Source organism: Gekko japonicus, unplaced genomic scaffold (assembly GCF_001447785.1).
Source record: "Gekko japonicus isolate JY-2015 unplaced genomic scaffold, Gekko_japonicus_V1.1 scaffold3808, whole genome shotgun sequence".
NCBI lineage: Eukaryota > Metazoa > Chordata > Lepidosauria > Squamata > Gekkonidae > Gekko > Gekko japonicus.
Window position 1 is genome coordinate 50,481 of NW_015163724.1, and position 18,089 is coordinate 68,569.

Here is an 18,089-nt window from a genome sequence, read left to right on the forward strand (position 1 = left end):
TCACACTAACTCAGCTTAGAGGGAACGCTGGACACTATGCAGAGTGAGGCAATGGCAAATCACCTCTGAGTGCTTCTTCTCTTGAAAACCCTACGGCGTCACCATAAGTTGGCTGCAACTTGATGGCAAAAAACCCCCCAACCTAGAGCACAAGACAAGGGAAAATGGCCCCTGCCACACGGCAGAAAAAAACACGGCCAAAGTGCGGCTATTCAGAGCCGCACCAAAAAAGACACGCGGCGACGGGATCACACAGATCCCCTGAGCCACCGCGCCGTTGCTCCCCGGCACGATCAGATGCCGGGGAGGAAGCCACCGACGGAAGACTGAGGCAGCCGGCTGCGCATGTGTGCTCATGCGCAGTTCGGCTGGGAGCCTCGGATGCGCCAGCAGAAGTATGTGCCAGCGATCCCACGGCCTTTCTGGTAAGTCCACCTCTGTAGGTAGTTTATTTTAACGGCGATTTTCAGCCTGAAGGGCTGGATCGGGGACGGGTGCGCGCTGCTTCCCAGATGTTGCGGTGAGATCGCGCCCGTTTGCTGTGCCCCCCCCAACCTAGAGCACAAGACCAGGGAAAATTACTATCAAGCCTAGTCGCTGCACAGATCTAAAGAAAATTAACAGGAAAATCATTTCACTAAGCGAAACTTAACAATACAGAAGGTTGCCATGAAAATTCAAAATACAGCATCAGGCTCTTATTCTTCTAATTTTGAGACTGTATGGTTTCCCTTTTAAAGCTTTGTGTTTCAACACAACCAAACAAGATGGTTATCGGATTGGACTAAATCGATATTAATAAACTGACTTGTCTGAGTTATTTCCCTATCCGCAAAAAAATAAGTTGTGATGGCCTTGAGAGAGAAGGATTGAACTAAATTGATGTTATTAAATTGACTTGCCTGAGATATTTCCCTTCCCACAAATAAGAAGTTCTGATGGCCTTGGGAGAGATGAAAATTTTGTCATATTGAGTATTTGGCATTTCCTTTATGCACCATATTTGTATATTAAGATTTGTTATGACATTTGGTATATGAATTTTGTAATTTATTGGGTTGAATAAATATATTTAAAAACAACAATACAGAAGGTTTACATCCCTCCTTAGATGTGCATGGGGCAAATGCAAATTCTCACCACCCCCCAACCGCTCCATGCTGTGGAATCCGATTCCTAGCATTTGAATAATGCTAACTGGATGCTTCCAATCTTTTAATTCTTTCTGCCTTAGCTGCAGGAAGCCGCTTATCCAATCCAGATTTAGGGAGCTCACTCCCCCATGGATGGTGGGCCCTGATCTCCCAATCATCCAAGGGGGCATGTTGCGCACATCTCAATACCCAGGTCATGTTTTACAACAGCTATCCATCTTGCCCTTCTTGGCAGGTAAAGCAAATGGTTGTCTCTGTGCAGGAACCATTTCTGCTCTCACTGACCTCTTATGGCCCTCTTCCCTGGAAAAGCAAGTGGCTCTCAGGGTCCCAGGAAACTCCTGGTAAGCTTTGAAGCGCCTTATATCTCCCAGATCAAGACAATGTCCACCCTCTGAAGCAGCCGTTTCCTCCAGGGGAACTGATCTCTGTAGCTGGAGATCAGTTGTAATTCTGGGAGAACAGCAGGTCCTGTCTTGAGGTTGGTAACCCTAGGTCCATGGGAAAAGGGAACAGTTATTTGAGTCTTTAGATCTCAACTGTTTGTAGATGTGCCCTGAAGTCATGCATTGTTTGGGCTTCTTTCTTGTGCAACCAGTCCTCCCATGTGACATTTTCAGATATAAACAGTGATTTGTGCCAATGTTCCTATGCTAGGAATCACAAAATAAAACCCAAAGAGAGTCTTGGATATAAAGCAGTCCCAAGAATAGGTTGCTTGTTTGTGCTAAATATGCAGGAGGTGTTAATCTTCAGTGTACTCAAGTTTCATTCTTGGTACTATACACTCAGAATCTAGTCATGCTGAGGCCTGCACAGGAACTTCTGGCAAGAGTTCCTTCTTTGGGAATCTAATCTCACACCTTGTGCTATACCTGAGAAAGAGAGAAGAAATCCCCTTAGCATGATTCCCACACTTTTTACAAAAACATGGCTCAGCCTCTGGGCAGAAATAAAAAACTTTCTGAGCTTTGACGATTAAATGTTAACAGATTTATTCTCATATTGCATAGGAGTAGTAATAAATCCACACTGTTTGGAGGGGGAAAATGTTTTTGTAGTACATAGGCTTCACGATTTCAGTGCAAGACAAATGTCACAGATACAGCCAGGATGAAGAATGATCTCAAATCTGTGTAAAACAAGAATCACCTGGAAGTTAGTGCCTGTTTAGTAAGATACTAACTTCCAGATGAGCAGACCGTAAAGTATAAAGCACAAGAACAACACTCAGGATGATATCCACATTGCACAAGCTTCAAGTATTACACCATCATTGTAAGTACTTTTATAAATAGTGAATGATGATGGATTCATGTGCAGATCACACAACAGATGAAACCACGCCTCTCTGTTACACTTCCCTGAACTAACGGTAAATGCTTCTGTAGCTGAGTATTTCGCACTCAGACCTGCCCCTTGGGTGACTTGCAATAAACAAGAACGGGTTTATGCCCTCGTGTATTGTAATTTGTATTAGATTATCAGTAGTCAGGCGATATGCTCCATGCACTCAACTTGGTTTTTTAAAATTTTTGTGTGTGTGCATGTGAGTGTGTGTGCACCTGGAAGTCATGGCAACCTCTGTTGACTGACACCTACTGGGGGCCTGGAGGATATTCAGAGAGGTGGCTAAATAATGCCTGCCCTCGCCTCCTGCCTCTGGTATTCCTTGGAGGTCTCTCTTCCAGGTACTTGCCAGGGTTGGACCTGCTTAGCTTCCGAGATCTGACGAGATCGGTTTTGCCTGAGCTATCCAGGTCAGGTCCTCAACTCAGGTTTTTGTTGATCTCATGGCTGAGTAGGATTGCTGGCTGTGGGTTATGAAATTCCCAGAGATTTGAAGTGTAGAGTCTGGGGAGAGTGGAGTTCGGAGAGGGACCTCAGCAGAGATATGATGCCGTACACACCATGCTCCAAAGCAGCCATTTTTTCCAGGGAAATTGATCTCTGTAATCTGGAGCCCAGTAATTCTGGGATATCTCCAGGCCCCACCTGGTGGCTGGCAATCCTAGACCATGCTTGCATGGTGTTGTGTGTGAGAGAGAGCAGTGGTCACCATGAGGGAAACGGCAGGGCGGAAAATGCCATACTATTGAGGACATTCCTGTAAAACGGCACACATCACTCATGCGATTTCAGCAGTCTACACTACATCGTTCCAAGGGCAGACCAGACATAAAGCCAAGAGTGTTCCGTGCATTCTCAAAGTGACAAAATTCTTATCATGTTGTGAACCAAGCCTAAGTGACTTGGTTAACTCTGGCATGAAGAATATTGACTTCATCCTTATTTAGGAAAAGCTTTTCCTAACTGCACTGGGTACTACGGTTGAATATGATGGATATCTGAATCCAATTTTCCAAGCATCTAATTTTCCAAGACAAATCTCATCAACATTCTTATAAAATGAACAATGTATAAATTCCTCCCCCCATTCCCCCTTAACCATTACATACCCAGAGAGAGAGAGAGAGAGAGAAGTAACAAGAAAGTTAAAGACACATCTTATCTAACCACAAAAAAAGAAAGCAGTCATGACACAACTCCTGGAAAAGAAGTGGGGCAAAAAACCCCACCCCCCGTGTGGCCATGAGCAAAAGAACGATGAAAGATTTGAAGGGGCGCACACGTGGACAGGGCTGCGCATGTTGCATTGCATTAATGCAATCTGATCTAAAGAAAAAACAGAGCATTGCACTAATCAATAATAACTAATAATAATGTTGTGGTATCATTAATTGCGTATTAGTGGGCAAATTCTTAACACTATTATTAATAGCATTGACATAACTATTATAATCCTATTATAATTAGTGATAGTTATGGATCACCCTGCATTACTTTAATCCAATGCATTGTTGGTTTGATCATCAACGACACATTATTAATAGTATTTCTCATGTGCGTATAATGCCAGACAGTCCATCTTCCAAGGCAGCCATTTTCTCCAGAGGAACTATTCTCTGTAGTCTAGAGACCAGCTGTAATGCCAGGAGGAGGTCTCCAGACGCCCCCTGGAGACTGGCAACCCGGGTTGCCTTGCAGGCAAAAACTAGAGGCCCCTTTCCTCCAGCTGTCTCTCCAGAAAAGAGACTGGCCTGCTGATTTTAGAACACATACAAGATGCCTCGTGCCTGGCCTTTGTCCCCCAGCCCCTGGTATTCAAAGGTAGACTGTTTCTGAACATGGGGGTGCCATTCATGTCATGACTTATGGCCATCGGTTCAATGGTTTGCATCCCATGGATGATTTTCATGGGTGGAAAGAGAAAAAATCATTCACCAGTACCCACTTGCCCCTGCAGACCTTTATAATTAGTGATCGTTATGGATCACCCTGCATTACTTTAATCCAATGCATTGTTGGTTTGATCATCAACGACACATTATTAATAGTATTTCTCATGTGCGTATAATGCCAGACAGTCCATCTTCCAAGGCAGCCATTTTCTCCAGAGGAACTATTCTCTGTAGTCTAGAGACCAGCTGTAATGCCAGGAGGAGGTCTCCAGACGCCCCCTGGAGACTGGCAACCCGGGTTGCCTTGCAGGCAAAAACTAGAGGCCCCTTTCCTCCAGCTGTCTCTCCAGCAAAGAGGGCCTGCTGATTTTAGAACACATACAAGATGCCTCGTGCCTGGCCTTTGTCCCCCAGCCCCTGATATTCAAAGGTAGACTGTTTCTGAACATGGGGGTGCCATTCATGTCATGACTTATGGCCATTGGTTCAGTGGTTTGCATCCCATGGATGATTTTCATGGGTGGAAAGAGAAAAAATCATTCACCAGTACCCACTTGCCCCTGCAGACCTCTGACTCCCCTGTGTCGAGGGCAACTGGGTCTGCTACTCACCAGAGGAATTTTGGCCAGGTAATAACACTGAAGAAGAGTCTGTATGGAGTGAAGAAAGCCTTCCAAGGAAAGAAGGAAGTTGGGCAGATACCCAGAGGCACCGGTAGGTTCAGGGGTCACAGGGGCCAATAGAAGAATTCAAAGAGGAGACCCACAGGCAGGCAGCAAGAACCTGTCGGGTCCTGGAAATGGGCCCAGTGAGAAAAAAGACAAAATAGACAATGTCTTCAGTCAGCTGAAACCATAAATTCAGACCTCCTCCAGGGAACATAACCGTTCTCTTACAATAAAGTAGTGTTTCCAAGAACAACTGACAGAGTATCCATGAGAAAAAGCAGGGGACATATTCCCATAGTCCTATCTCCTCTGACTGGCAGCAGCTCCCCAGGGTCTGGGGCAGAGGGTCTTCCCTGGTACCAGAGACACTTTTGGTCTTCGGTCAGCTGAAACCATAAATTCAGACCTCCTCCAGGGAACATAACCGTTCTTTTACAATAAAGTAGTGTTTCCAAGAACTGACAGTATCCATGAGAAAAAGCAGGGGGCCTATCTCTGACTGGCAGCAGGTCCCCAGGGTCTGGGGTGGAGGGTCTTCCCTGACACCAGAGACCCCTTTTAGGGTGGCCACCTAAACTGAACGTTCTGTCTGCAAAGGGTATGCCCCACCAGGGAACTCGGGGACCTTCCTGAAAGATATCAAGCTGCCTCTTGTAGAGTCACACGCTTGGTCTGATGCTTAACTTTAGCTTAGCTTAACTGGGACGGGCTGTGGCTCTCAGTCCCTTTCTCCATCCCTGCTGCCTGAGTCTGCTTTAAGTGGAATTTGAACTGGGAGCCTCCTGCACGCAAATCAGGTGCTCTAACCATGGAGCCCTCCTACCAACCAAACATCCATTGTGAAACCAGATCAGGATCTGTGTTTGCCTTAAGCAGAGTCAGATCATTATTTTCCAATAGCTTTCCTGGGTCTCAGGAAGAGATAAGTTTCTCCCAAGACCTGAGATCCTTTAAACCGGAGAAGCTGGGGATGGAATCGGGGACCTTGTGCACGTACTCGCTCACTGAGCCACAGTCCTCCATCTCCTAAGCAGGCTTCAGTGGTTCACAGGCCAAAGTAGAGTTGGCTGCATGTGGAGTGGGGACAAATGTCTTGTCTAAAACCACCTAGTGAGTTAATGACCGAGACCAAAAGATGGGGGGGGCATCCTGATTCACAGCCTCTGGGCCACCTCCTTGCATGTAGGGACTCTCGCATGGAAGTAACAGAGGAGTCTGAAGCTCATGCTGTTCACTGCCTCTGAAAATCATCTCCCATAACATCTGAAGCTTTTCTTTGTTTCCTCCCTGCCTCCAGGATACCATCGTCAGTGAGAGCAGAACACCAAGTCCAGGGGTCTCCAGCTGCAACTCCACAGGCAGTGAGGCCTCTGGGGCCACACTGGTACTCCAGGGAAATGTGACCGTGGTGGAGGTATGCCGGGCCCAGCCCTCAGACACTCATCCTGTCAGTGACTGCCAGGAGGCCGAGGGGTCGGGAATCAGCCCCCCTGGGTGGTTTGTCCTCCGCTTCTCTTACTCCTTCTGGATGCAGAAGCTCCCTTTAACCCTCCCGTGAGCTCAGTCTTCCGCAAATTCCACTAATCCGTAGGACCCTTGATGACTACATGTGGAGGACCCACGTTGCTAAATCCCAGAAGGATAACCAGTTTTGTCTCTGGCCAAAATCAGGTCCTTTGAGTAGCCTAAAAACTATTCCATTTATTTAAGATGCTGCCAGATCTTTTTTTTTTTTAACCTGAGGGTATTGTGTGGATCCTCAAAAAACAGGATCACGAAACCGCGGGGGAAATCGGGCGAAGCCACGAGTCAAAATGCAGCCCCACAGCTTCGGGTGTGAAATTGACCAATAGTATCGGGGCAAACGGCGGCGCAACATCGAGGCAGCTCTAGGGCAAAATCAGCCACACTGAAAAACCTAATGCAAGAGTATGTGACCATCTTTCCTTTAGTCAAGCACTGGAATCCGGTGGCAAGAGACACAGAGAAGTTAGAGGGAAGGCTGACTAAGGGCTTGGCCGTTACCAACCCCACTATTCTTTCTCTCCCTGTTAAGGTCTCGGCTTTAAACCACTGGAAATCTCTTTTCATTCTAGGGTCGCCCGCCTCTGGGTGGGGCTTGGAGAACTCCCAGAATTATATCTAATCTCCAGAAGACAGAGATCAGTGCCCCTGCAGTGAACGGCTGTTTTGAAGTGTGATGACAGAAGGACCTGCTGAGGTTCCTCTCTTCTCCACCCCCCACCCCCAGAATCTCTAGGAATTTCTCAGTCCTAGTTCATCCACTATCCAATATTGGGAAATGGTGCTTGAATTAATATCAATAAAAACAGGTTCACAACTTTCTTGTACTCCAGAAATCTGTTCATCGAATTATGTAGTAGCAGAGGTCCCTAAAAAGCGATGCATATTTATGATATTAACGGGGGCTCATTTAGTATTATTCTGGTTTGGGAAGAAAGTTTCTTTGCTTAATTAAAAGAAGTCTTTGGCTCATTTTAAAGATCTGTGTCATCTGATTAAGGTGACACGTTTGTTTAGAAAGGGATATTTGGTTTATCTTCATATCTACAAATCGTTGTTATAGAACAAGATCCCCAACCTTTCCGAGCCTGCAGGTACATTTGGAATTCTGACACAGGGTGGTGAGCAGTAGTAAGTAAAAGGTAAAGGTTCCCTTGCTCGAAAGCCAGTCGAATCCAACTCTAGGGTTGCGGTGCTCATCTCCATTTCCAAGCCAAAGAGCCAGCGCTGTCCGAAGACATTTCTGTGGTCATGTGGTGTGGCTGGCATGACTAAACACCAAGCCGCACAGAACGCTGTTACCTTCCCACCGAAGTGGTACCTATTTATCCACTTGCAATTTCTTGTTTTCGAACTGCTAGGTTGGCAGTAGTAGAACCCCGAAATAGCTGCTGCTGGAGGTGGAGCTGCACACAGAGAGAAAGCCCAAGTGCAGGGGAGAAGAGGGGTAATTTAAAAATACACTGGGGAAGAGAGGTAATGCAACCAACACTGTGGTGGCAGCTGCCACAGAAACTGTGGGTGCATTCAGACAGGCAGCTCATCCCACCATTGGTCCGGCTCTAATTTGATCCAGATCTTTTTTATCCGGCCTTGCCTGACCAGACAGCTCCCCTTACTGCATGCGTGCTACACGGTGGATTGTCTAGAGGTGGCATAATCCACCTGAAGAAGCCGCGCGGACGGGTTTTTTAAAACACTCTGTTTGCACATGCGCATCTGCGCCTCGACGTGTACTTGTTTTTCCATGCATGCGCAGAATTGAATGGTTAAAGCACTGCCAGTAGTACCTCCCTCTAGGTACCATTTCAATTAACATAGTTCATATATTTCACAGGCCGTTCAGAAACATGAAATTGTCCGGAACGTTTGAGCGGAGCTCTGCAGCTGTCGCGCATTTACGCGTTTATGCACATATCATTAAGATTTATTTTTTTTAATGGTGGCCGTTCAGGATGGTCTGGAGCAGACCACCCCAACGGGATGATTGCGCGCTGGAACGATCAGACAGAGGAAAGTCCATCATTGGCCCATCGACAATTAAAAGTACCTGTTTTTCACCAGTATCTTTTAAGTATGGCTCCCTGGCAGGGCTAAATGGGCTGATCACGGAAGCGGCATCTTTCCCAGATGTTGCTGTCTGATCGTTCCCCTTCAATCCAACAGGCATCCGTGCCTGGGGCAGATATAAAGACCCATCTGATCAGGACTTGTGTTATTTTAATCTGCACAGCCAATCGGATCTTCAGTGGCAAATTAGAAGCCCTACTGGACAAGAGCCCTACCTGGCCCTTCCCACTTTCTAAAAACACTTCATGGGCACCAAAAGAGGTGATGGCAGGTGCCATTGTGCCCATAGGCAGCATGTTGGGGACCCCTGTCATAGTTTGTGGAGAATTATGTATTTTTTGTCATTGTTAAATAAAATTGTAATTAAATAAAAAGTCTTGGTGGAGGAGATAGTGCAGTTTCTACTGATTCTTCCTTTTATTGCAGCCCCCCCCCCCCCAACGCCCGAGGCGTCTTTTTTCTTGGGGTCACTTGAATTCCAGGGACATATGTTGGATGGTACCCTGGTAGAAGGGGAGAAATTCCTGATGTGTGAGCTCTGTTGTTCTCTTTGACTCCAATCCACCGTTAACATAATTGCTATTTAGAAACAGAATTATTTCCCTGTAACCCAAGACTGTTGGTGAGTATTGCAACAAAGATGTACAGCAAAGCCATCTGCTGGGATTGTGTTGTGTTTTTTAAAGACGAAACCAAAAAACACTCCCCCCCAAAAAATGTGGGCCCTATTATGTCATAAAAGGTTTTGTTACACAATTGCCTGTAACCTAAGGTGCTATAAAGGAACATAGTGCCAGAGACTGAAGAAATGGAGCATTTCATTAGAATCAGATATCCACTCGCAGTCTGGCTTTCAGATGCCCCTTCTGAATTCTAAAGATGTCACAAGGAAGCACAGGGAACAATATCCAAACTGAATCTTTTCATGCAAGTGTTTGTGTTTTGGAGAGAGTTTCTGAGAAAAGGGCGGCATGACCAGTGGAGTGTTTTACGAGGCATAATGGCCAGAAGACATGAGGAAAAAAAGGAAATTGGTGTGTATATGTGGGGAGGTATGCATTAATCTTTTAACAACATTTTTGTAGCATCCCTTTAGCCTGTAAACGGTTATGTCCATTTAAGCTAATTAATGGTTCGTGCTTTTCATGCTTGGTTTTAATTAACAACTGTTAATGTTTTTATGCTTTTATGAATGCCATCTCAGGCACCTTCACTGGAGAGGTGGCATAATTTTTTTTTCCTATATAAATAAATAGTGATGGAGGGGAAGCTCACCTTGGTGGGACCTGGGGATCCCCCAGAATTACAGCTCCTCTCTAGACTACAGAGATCAGTTCCTCTGGAGAAAACGGATGCTTTGGAGGGTGGACTCCATGGCATTGTACCCCACTGGTGTCCCTGTCCTCCCCAGGCTCCACCCCCTAAATTGTGAGTTTCTTGAGGAGAGTGCTGAAGAGGGACTGGTAACAACTGAAAACAGCCATTGACTGTGACTCTGTGCTCTAAACCCAAGTCTTTTTGTGATGAAAACCATATCTATCTTGCATTGGGCACTGGAATAGAACACCTGTTCTTTTTTATGACTCTATATGCCTCTCTCCGCCTACTGGAGACAACCTTTCATGTGTGTGATAAAATGGGCTCTTTTTCACCAAAGAGTGTGCCACACAGGAGATCTGTAAAGTGCCAACGGGACTATTTTTGCTGCAGCAGACTAAGGGCGATTCTGCATCTAGCATTTGCTCCACATTTTCTCAGCTGGGAGGGGAAAGTGCAGCTCAAAACCACATCCAAAAATTTGGGGGTGAGGCATGTGCTGATTGCAGAGTCACCCCTGAATGGCCATAAAGCAGCCATAAATCTATGCAGACAGTACAATAAAATCCGAAGATCAAAGAACTCGAAAGTGGCATGGAGTGTGGAAGCAACAATAAAACCCGATAATCAAACAAAGTGAACCCAGCATGCAATGCAGAGGGGAATTTCTGTTCCAACGTGGGTTTCGTAAAACTGAGGGAAAAGCCAATGCACAATCAGCCACACCACCAACGTACGGATTGTCGGGGGGGGGGGGGGCTGTACTAGCTGTGTCCTTAATGCTTGGTAGCAGAGTAAGGAGTCACATGCAACAATTTGCAACTGGAGCTGGTCTGGGGCTTTGTGTACAGATGAGCCATGTATGTTCAGATAAATAAGGCAACCTAAGCTTGGGATATTGATCATGTTGCTGTTACTTTACTGCAGCGTTCAACAATGTGCTGTGTGACAAAATGTTCTGACTACAAACAGCTTTATGGCAATTTTGCAGCACTGTGATCTAGCACTCTTAAGATTGCTTTCAGGAAGAGAAAATGGCTGCTTTGGAGGCTGGACTTCAAATGGGGTTTGGGAAGAAAGAGACCTTAGAGGGGTATTGTGAGGCAAAGCTCCCCTGGCGTCCCCTCAATGGTTAATGTGAATAGGAACGAGTCTGGTTCATCCTGCAGGTGTTACTAATTGGTCTCTTGGCCTACTCTAGGCTTGCCAAGTCCCCCCGGGGGGCAGGGAAACCCCCGCCCCAGAGGCCCATTCCCCGCCGCCGGCGGATCAGGCCCCAGGGGGAACCCCACCCTGACGTGCGCGTCACCCGGAAGTGACGCGACCACGCCGGGCACGCTGGGGGCAGGGCCACGGTCATCCGAAGGAAAACTCTATGGCTTCAGACACCAGACAGGAGTCCCCCGCTCCGGAGGAATTTACACTTGGCAACCCTAGCCTACACGGCTCTTATCATCTTCAAGGGCAAAGATGGAAGTGTGGTAATTAGCCGCGGTTCGTGTGATGGGAGGGGGAGAACCAGGAGTGATGAGGCAATCTTAGAGTCTCCTCCTGAAAACGCGTCCTGATTGGATGTCATCGTCGCCTGATGTTGCTGGGCCCAAAAGCTATAATTAAGCTAAGGCACTGAAGAAGAGAAACTAGCTTGGATTCTCATGGACAAAAGGCCTAAACTATGACCTGCCTGAATTGCAATTGCTAGCAATGTAGAGAACACCTGAGCTTTGGCCTTCAACTCTTGAATTTAAAGTTTGTGCCATCTAACGCAAGTCCTGGAAAGTGTTAGATAATTAAGCTAGTTTTTTTTTATTTTCTTGCTGCATGATTATGGAGAAATGTGTGGGCTACAGAATAAATTTTCATATTGCTAGAAATTGAAATAAACTTCATAAATCTCTTTTAAAATTTGAACAATGGTCTGTATAAATCAATGGTGCGACCTCATTTGGAGTACTGTGTATAGTTCTGGTCACCACACCTCAAAAAGGATATTACAGCATTGGAAAAGGTGCAGAAAAGGGCAACTAGAATGATAAAAGGGTTGGAACACTTTCTCTAAAAGAAAGGTTAAAGTGCTTTGGGGCTCTTTAGCTTGGAGAAACGACAGCTGAGGGGTGACATGATCGAGGTTTATAAGATTATGCATGGGATAGAGCAGGTCGAGAAAGAAGTACTTTTCTCCCTTTCTCACAATACAAGAACTTGTGGGCACTCAATGAAATTGCTGAGCATTCGGGTTAGAACAGATAAAAGGAAGTCCTTCTTCACCCAAATAGTGATTAACACGTGGAATTCACTGCCACAGGAGGTGGCGGCAGCTACAAGCATGGACGGCTTCAAGAGGGAATTAGATAAACATATGGAGCAGAGGTCCATCAGTGGCTATTAGCCTCAAAGTATAGATAGGAACTCTCGATCTGGGGCAAGTGATGCTCTGTATTTTTGGTGCTGGGGGGGGGCAACAGTGGGGAGGCTTCTAGTGTCCTGGCCCCACTGCTGGACCCCCTGATGGCACCTGGTATTTTTGGCCACTGTGTGACAGAGTGTTGGACTAGATGGGCCATTGGCCTGATCCAACATTGGCTTCTCTAATGTTCTTATGTTCTTACTTGTGTACAACCTCCCTCAGGACCTACGAGGTTCAGCCTTGGACACCTTGACAGGTATACTGATCTCCTTGAATTACAACAGAACTCCAGAGGGGCATTTTATACCCCACTAAGGTCCCTTCCTTCCCAAACCCCATCCTTCTCAGCCTCCATCCCCCTAATCTCCAGGAATTTCTCAACCCTATCAGCCCTGCATAGGATGGCACTGCAAATCATAAAGAGGAGATAGCCAAAAGTCAAACTGGAACATGACAGGTGTTTGGGGATTTGATTGTTACACTATCTGGATCAGGGGCATCAAATTGGCCCCTTTAGGGCTCTTAGCTGGTCCACCAGCAACTTCTCATTTCCTTTATTGCCAGATGATAGAGGCTGTGTATTATGTCCCCGTATCCTGTCCCAGTTCTAAGGAGTAATGGGTGATGGAAGTGTGAGGGTGGGCATCAGGGAGATACCTTAAGGAAATACTGTAAGATACTGTTAATATTTTAAGCATGTTTGTATTTTGAGTAAAAAAATAATATCATTAATTGGGTTTGCCTGTGTCCTTTATAAAGTTTATATCTCCTGTACCTGGCATTACATTTTATGGCACACATGGCCTGACCCGACAAAGTGACATTTATGTCAGATCTGGACCTCGTAACAAATGAGTTCGACACCTGTGATCTGGATGTTCCAGAGAATGCTTGTAAATATGACAAAAGAGAGATAGGATTGTATCTGCTGTTCCCACAAAAGCACAGAAAGCACCCACTGTTTGAAGCATTTGCGTATGATTATTATTACTGTAATTATCTGGAATCCAAATTAGAAAAGTACAATGCAGAGCCAGCAGGTAAGCTAGAAAGAGAAACTTCCTAACTACAGCCACCATTTTTCACACTTTAATGCGTCTTCATTTTTGGAAATTCTGCTGCGGAGAATCTGTGCCAAGTGTGGCGAGGAGCTCTGCATAATTCACGTAAAGCCGAGCATTTAATTTTCTTTCTCTGAATAATTCATAACCAGTGGGGGTGGGGTGAGGGGGAGGATAGCTCTCTTTATCCTGCAAAGTAATAGGAGACCACTTTGTGACAGCAAAGGTCATATCTATATGTGTCACTCCCATATTTAAACACTCTCTCACACACACCCATAGAGTACTGGGCTAGGCAGAGAAGTGGCCTTGAATCTTTACAGTCCTCAAGAGACTAGAGCAGGTTCATTTCCAATCCAGCTGAGGTCCTGCATCCCTCTGAGGTCTTCCATCCATGGAGACACTTAGAGTGAAAACAAACCAGTACTGCAGGCACTGGGGTAGTTTGATAATCCAGTAGCAGAGTGCAGTTTGTCCCTTCCCACACAACCTAGCCCTTACTGTGATCGTAGGTATCTTTGTTAGTAATAGGTCAATCCAAAGTGGTACGCCTGGTGTTCTGCTTGTGCTGGAGGGCTTCGCAACTCTAATTTCTTGCCCCATGAAAAGCTTCTCCTCTACAGCAGCATCCAAAAGCAGCTAAAGGAATTGTCCCTTCGTTCTCCTTCACTCACAGCTTCACACAAGCCTAAAGGCAATGGCCCACCACCTCCATTTTGGTGCTTTCCTTAATCCTAGTCCTCCTGCATTTTTTTGGGAGGTGTGGCTTTCTGGTGGAATTGCTTTTCATATTTTGTAATCCACGTCAGGTCTCAGTGAGAAGGGAAGTGCTGGGGACTGCTTATCAAGCAGGAATTTTTGTTTTGGCCAAAGAGACTGCAGGAGGGTGCCTCATTTCTATTGCCAGTAGGTTTGTCAACCTCTAGGTGGGGCCTGGAGACCTCCCGGAATTACAACTGCCTCTCCAGACTACATAGATGTTCCCCTGGAGAAAATGGCTGCTTTGGAGGCTGGACACTATGACATCCTATCCCACTGAGATCCCTCCACAAACCCTACACTCCCCCAAACTCAAACTGCCCCCCCATCTCCAGGACTTGCCCAACCCTACTGTCCATTTTGCTCATGTGCAGGGCATGGGGCTGGATCCCATCCATTATTAAAACCCATTGCATCCCACCCATCTTCCAGTATTCTTGGGTTGCCACATACAGAGATTACTCCCACTGTGTGTATATACTCCCACAGCAATTTTGGGGAGCAGAAAAAGACCCATCGGGGAACACCACAGTACAATATGATCAAGGCTGGAATTGTGGGAGGCAGTGAGGAAGAGCCTGCAACAGGGATCCAGAGCTAGATGTGTTTAGTTTACTTTATTATTGTGGTATTGAGACCAATGTACAGAGTACGCATAAAACAGTTACAATATACACAATACAAAAAACAGAAATCTGAATTTAAGAACTTCTAAAATGCAATTCCCGCAATCTAAGAATTAATGCACAGAACTCAGCAACTGAACATGTAATTTCTGTATTCTTATCTGATAGGAGCCAGTGAAGCCTTGCTTTGTTTGTATTAATGTGACCAGGTGTCCTATCAACAAATGAGGTAATAATTTTAAAACAAGCCTCTCTGTAAAATGGGCAACTGAAGAACATATGCTCTACTGATTTGACCTCGCTTAAGGGGGGTTTATTGTACTGAGCTAGACGTGTAAAATTTCCTGAAATTTTGAAACAGTGGGGGTATCCTTCCCACTTTTAGCAGGGAGGAAATGGAAATTTTGCAAAGCAATAAAATACATGCAGTGTTTACTTTCCTGTGACACCTAAACCTATTGTGCCTCCCTTAACAACTTAAAATGTATGGTGTGTGTTACGTGCAGTAAAGTCACTTCTGACTTATGGCGATCGTATGAATGGCCTCCCAACCGTATGAATCAGGGCTATTTATGGGCAGGAACGCACAGGAACGGAGTTCCGGCTGGCTTCTGAGTTGGCCATGCCCACGCCTACAGCCGAAACCTCTGTGCATGTGTGGCTACAGAGGGAAGGCCTGGAGAGCAACCCGGTGTCCTATCAACAAATGAGGTAATAATTTTAAAACAAGCCTCTCTGTAAAATGGGCAACTGAAGAACATATGCTCTACTGATTTGACCTCGCTTAAGGGGGGTTTATTGTACTGAGGTAGACGTGTAAAATTTCCTGAAATTTTGAAACGATGGGGGGATCCTTCCCACTTTTAGCAGGGAGGAAATGGAAATTTTGCAAAGCAATAAAATACATGCAGTGTTTACTTTCCTGTGACACCTAAACCTATTGTGCCTCCCTTAACAACTTAAAATGTATGGTGTGTGTTACGTGCAGTAAAGTAATGGTGTCCCGAATATCCTATTGTTAGCAGGCCTACCCAGGTCTTAGCACACACAATTGTACTAACTGGCATATTTATGGAGCCTAAAACTAGTCAATACCTTAGTTTTCTACAGGAAAAATTACAGATATATCCAATGCAAGTAAGAGAGAGTTGTAGTGCTGGTCCTTGCACTCTTTTAGCACATTTCACTCATTCCAAATGAGACAAATCTACTTCATGGGAGGGTTTCTCAGTCAGCGCTCTTCAAAATGTCCCCATTATTCTGATAAAAAAACTGAATAAAGAAAAATCCTCTGATTTTTTCATGCTATGCATTTTGCGTAAGAAAACTTTGTCTTTCTATCCAGGAAAGGGTGGAATAGAAATCTAATAAATAAATAAAAATGAATAAATTTAAAAGCCTTTCACTCTGTTAAAGTTAAGTTTCTAGAATCAAAACTGGGAGTGAGCATTAGGCCTGAGACTGACCAGTCTGTGATAGACAGCAACAGGTGCAGTTAAACTGGTCTGAACTAGTTCAGAAGCTGGGTAAAAGAAGTGTCACATGGCTAGGCAACAGCAGAGATCAGTCAAACCACCAAGTCCTGAACCAATCACATGTTTTTCCGCCAAGAAGCAGAGGTCATTTCGGGGGGGATCGCAGTTCCCCCGGGTGAGGTACGGGGGCGGGGCACATGATGAAGCCCCGCCCCCTGCTTCCGGCCGCCCCCTGCTTTCGGCCCTCATTCAGCCAGGAGGAGGCAGGAGAAGAGGGAGGGTAAGTTGGCTCTTGTTCTACGAAACGACCCCTGCCAAGAAGTATATGTTGGAACACAGTTCCTTTCTAAATTTCAATAAATGTATTGTGAAAACTCAAATCAGGGTCCTTGAGCCTGGTGTTCTTGGATCCATGCACGTTAAATAAAATAAATTCTGTTTTTCTGTTTGAGTCTCTGGTTTGGGATGTGGTTGTTTCCAGGTTCAACCTTTAGAGTGACCCAGCGTGCCAAAGGAAATCCAGGACAACTCTTTTGAAAAGAAAACACTATTTCAGGTGAGTGGTTTTTCTAACACTCCCCCAAATTTCTCAATTTTTAAAATAAATGCAAATTGAAAAGTTGTATGTGTTGAGCGAGTAAAACTATTATGTCTTTAGGGAGGGAAAGGATCAGTGCTGGAGGCAGTTGTGGCCGTAAGAACTGTGTTTACTGGAGCACAACAGCCAACTAACAGAACGGGCCACAACTAGGCCTCAGTAACTCTAACTCCTCCTCCAGTTATGGTCACAAGACCTGAGCCTCTCCTTTCTAGAAAGCCTCTGGGAGTTGCCCTTAAAGCAATAATACCAATATGCCAGCAAAACTATCTTAAAAAGCTTTTCACTCATTCCAAAAGATTAGAGTCAAAGGAGTTCCCCCCCCAATGCTCCTCCAAATTTTCCCATCATTTATTCTGAAATTTCCCAGTGTTTTCTAGCCTTCATCTCCAGCCAGAGCCAGCCAGATCCAAGGCTGGTCTGAGAGTTAAACGCTAGGAGATCAGAAACCAAAACTGTACTTGGGGCCAAACAACATGATATGTTTGGCCACAAGTCTCAGGTCAAGGTTCCCTCTACTCACTTTTCCCTGCAGTCACATGACATGGAAGCTGTGGGAAATGTAATTACCCAAATGCCACAGAGCCAGAGTCAGATCAGGACTATGGAATGAAGGGAGGAGGGGCGCTAGTCTCTCTCCCATTATTACAGCTAAACTCTGGGCAACTAAGGTCCCAGTGACACAGAGAATTTGCCGCACGAGAGGCATGACTGCCGGGCGGATTAAAAGGGTGCGATCATATGGCAACATCTCGCAAGCGTTGCACACCCATCTCCAACCTGTAGCGTCCAGCCGAAGATGCAGAGTTAAAAAGTAGCTGGGAAAGTGTAGTATTATCCGGAAAACGCGGGGCGTGAGCGGGTGTCTGATCGCGGAAGCGCTGGTATCCCATCGCATCCAGTGCCCGTCCGCATCCCACTGGATGTTTTGTTGTAAGCCTCCATGGTATGCGCACAAACGCACACACGCACAAACGCAGTACTGCTTCGTTGCCACGCTTCGCCATTACCGTGTGATCAGTGGCTGATGGCTTCAGCACGGAGCCTCGAGGGAACGTCGGATCGTGATACCACGCTTCATTTTGCTCCTGAGCAAAAAGCCTCACTCCCCCCCCCCCGGATTATCTCGCTTTCGTGACCGGGGCCTAAAGTACGTTCCCCAGAGAAAATGGCGCCTTTGGGGGTTGG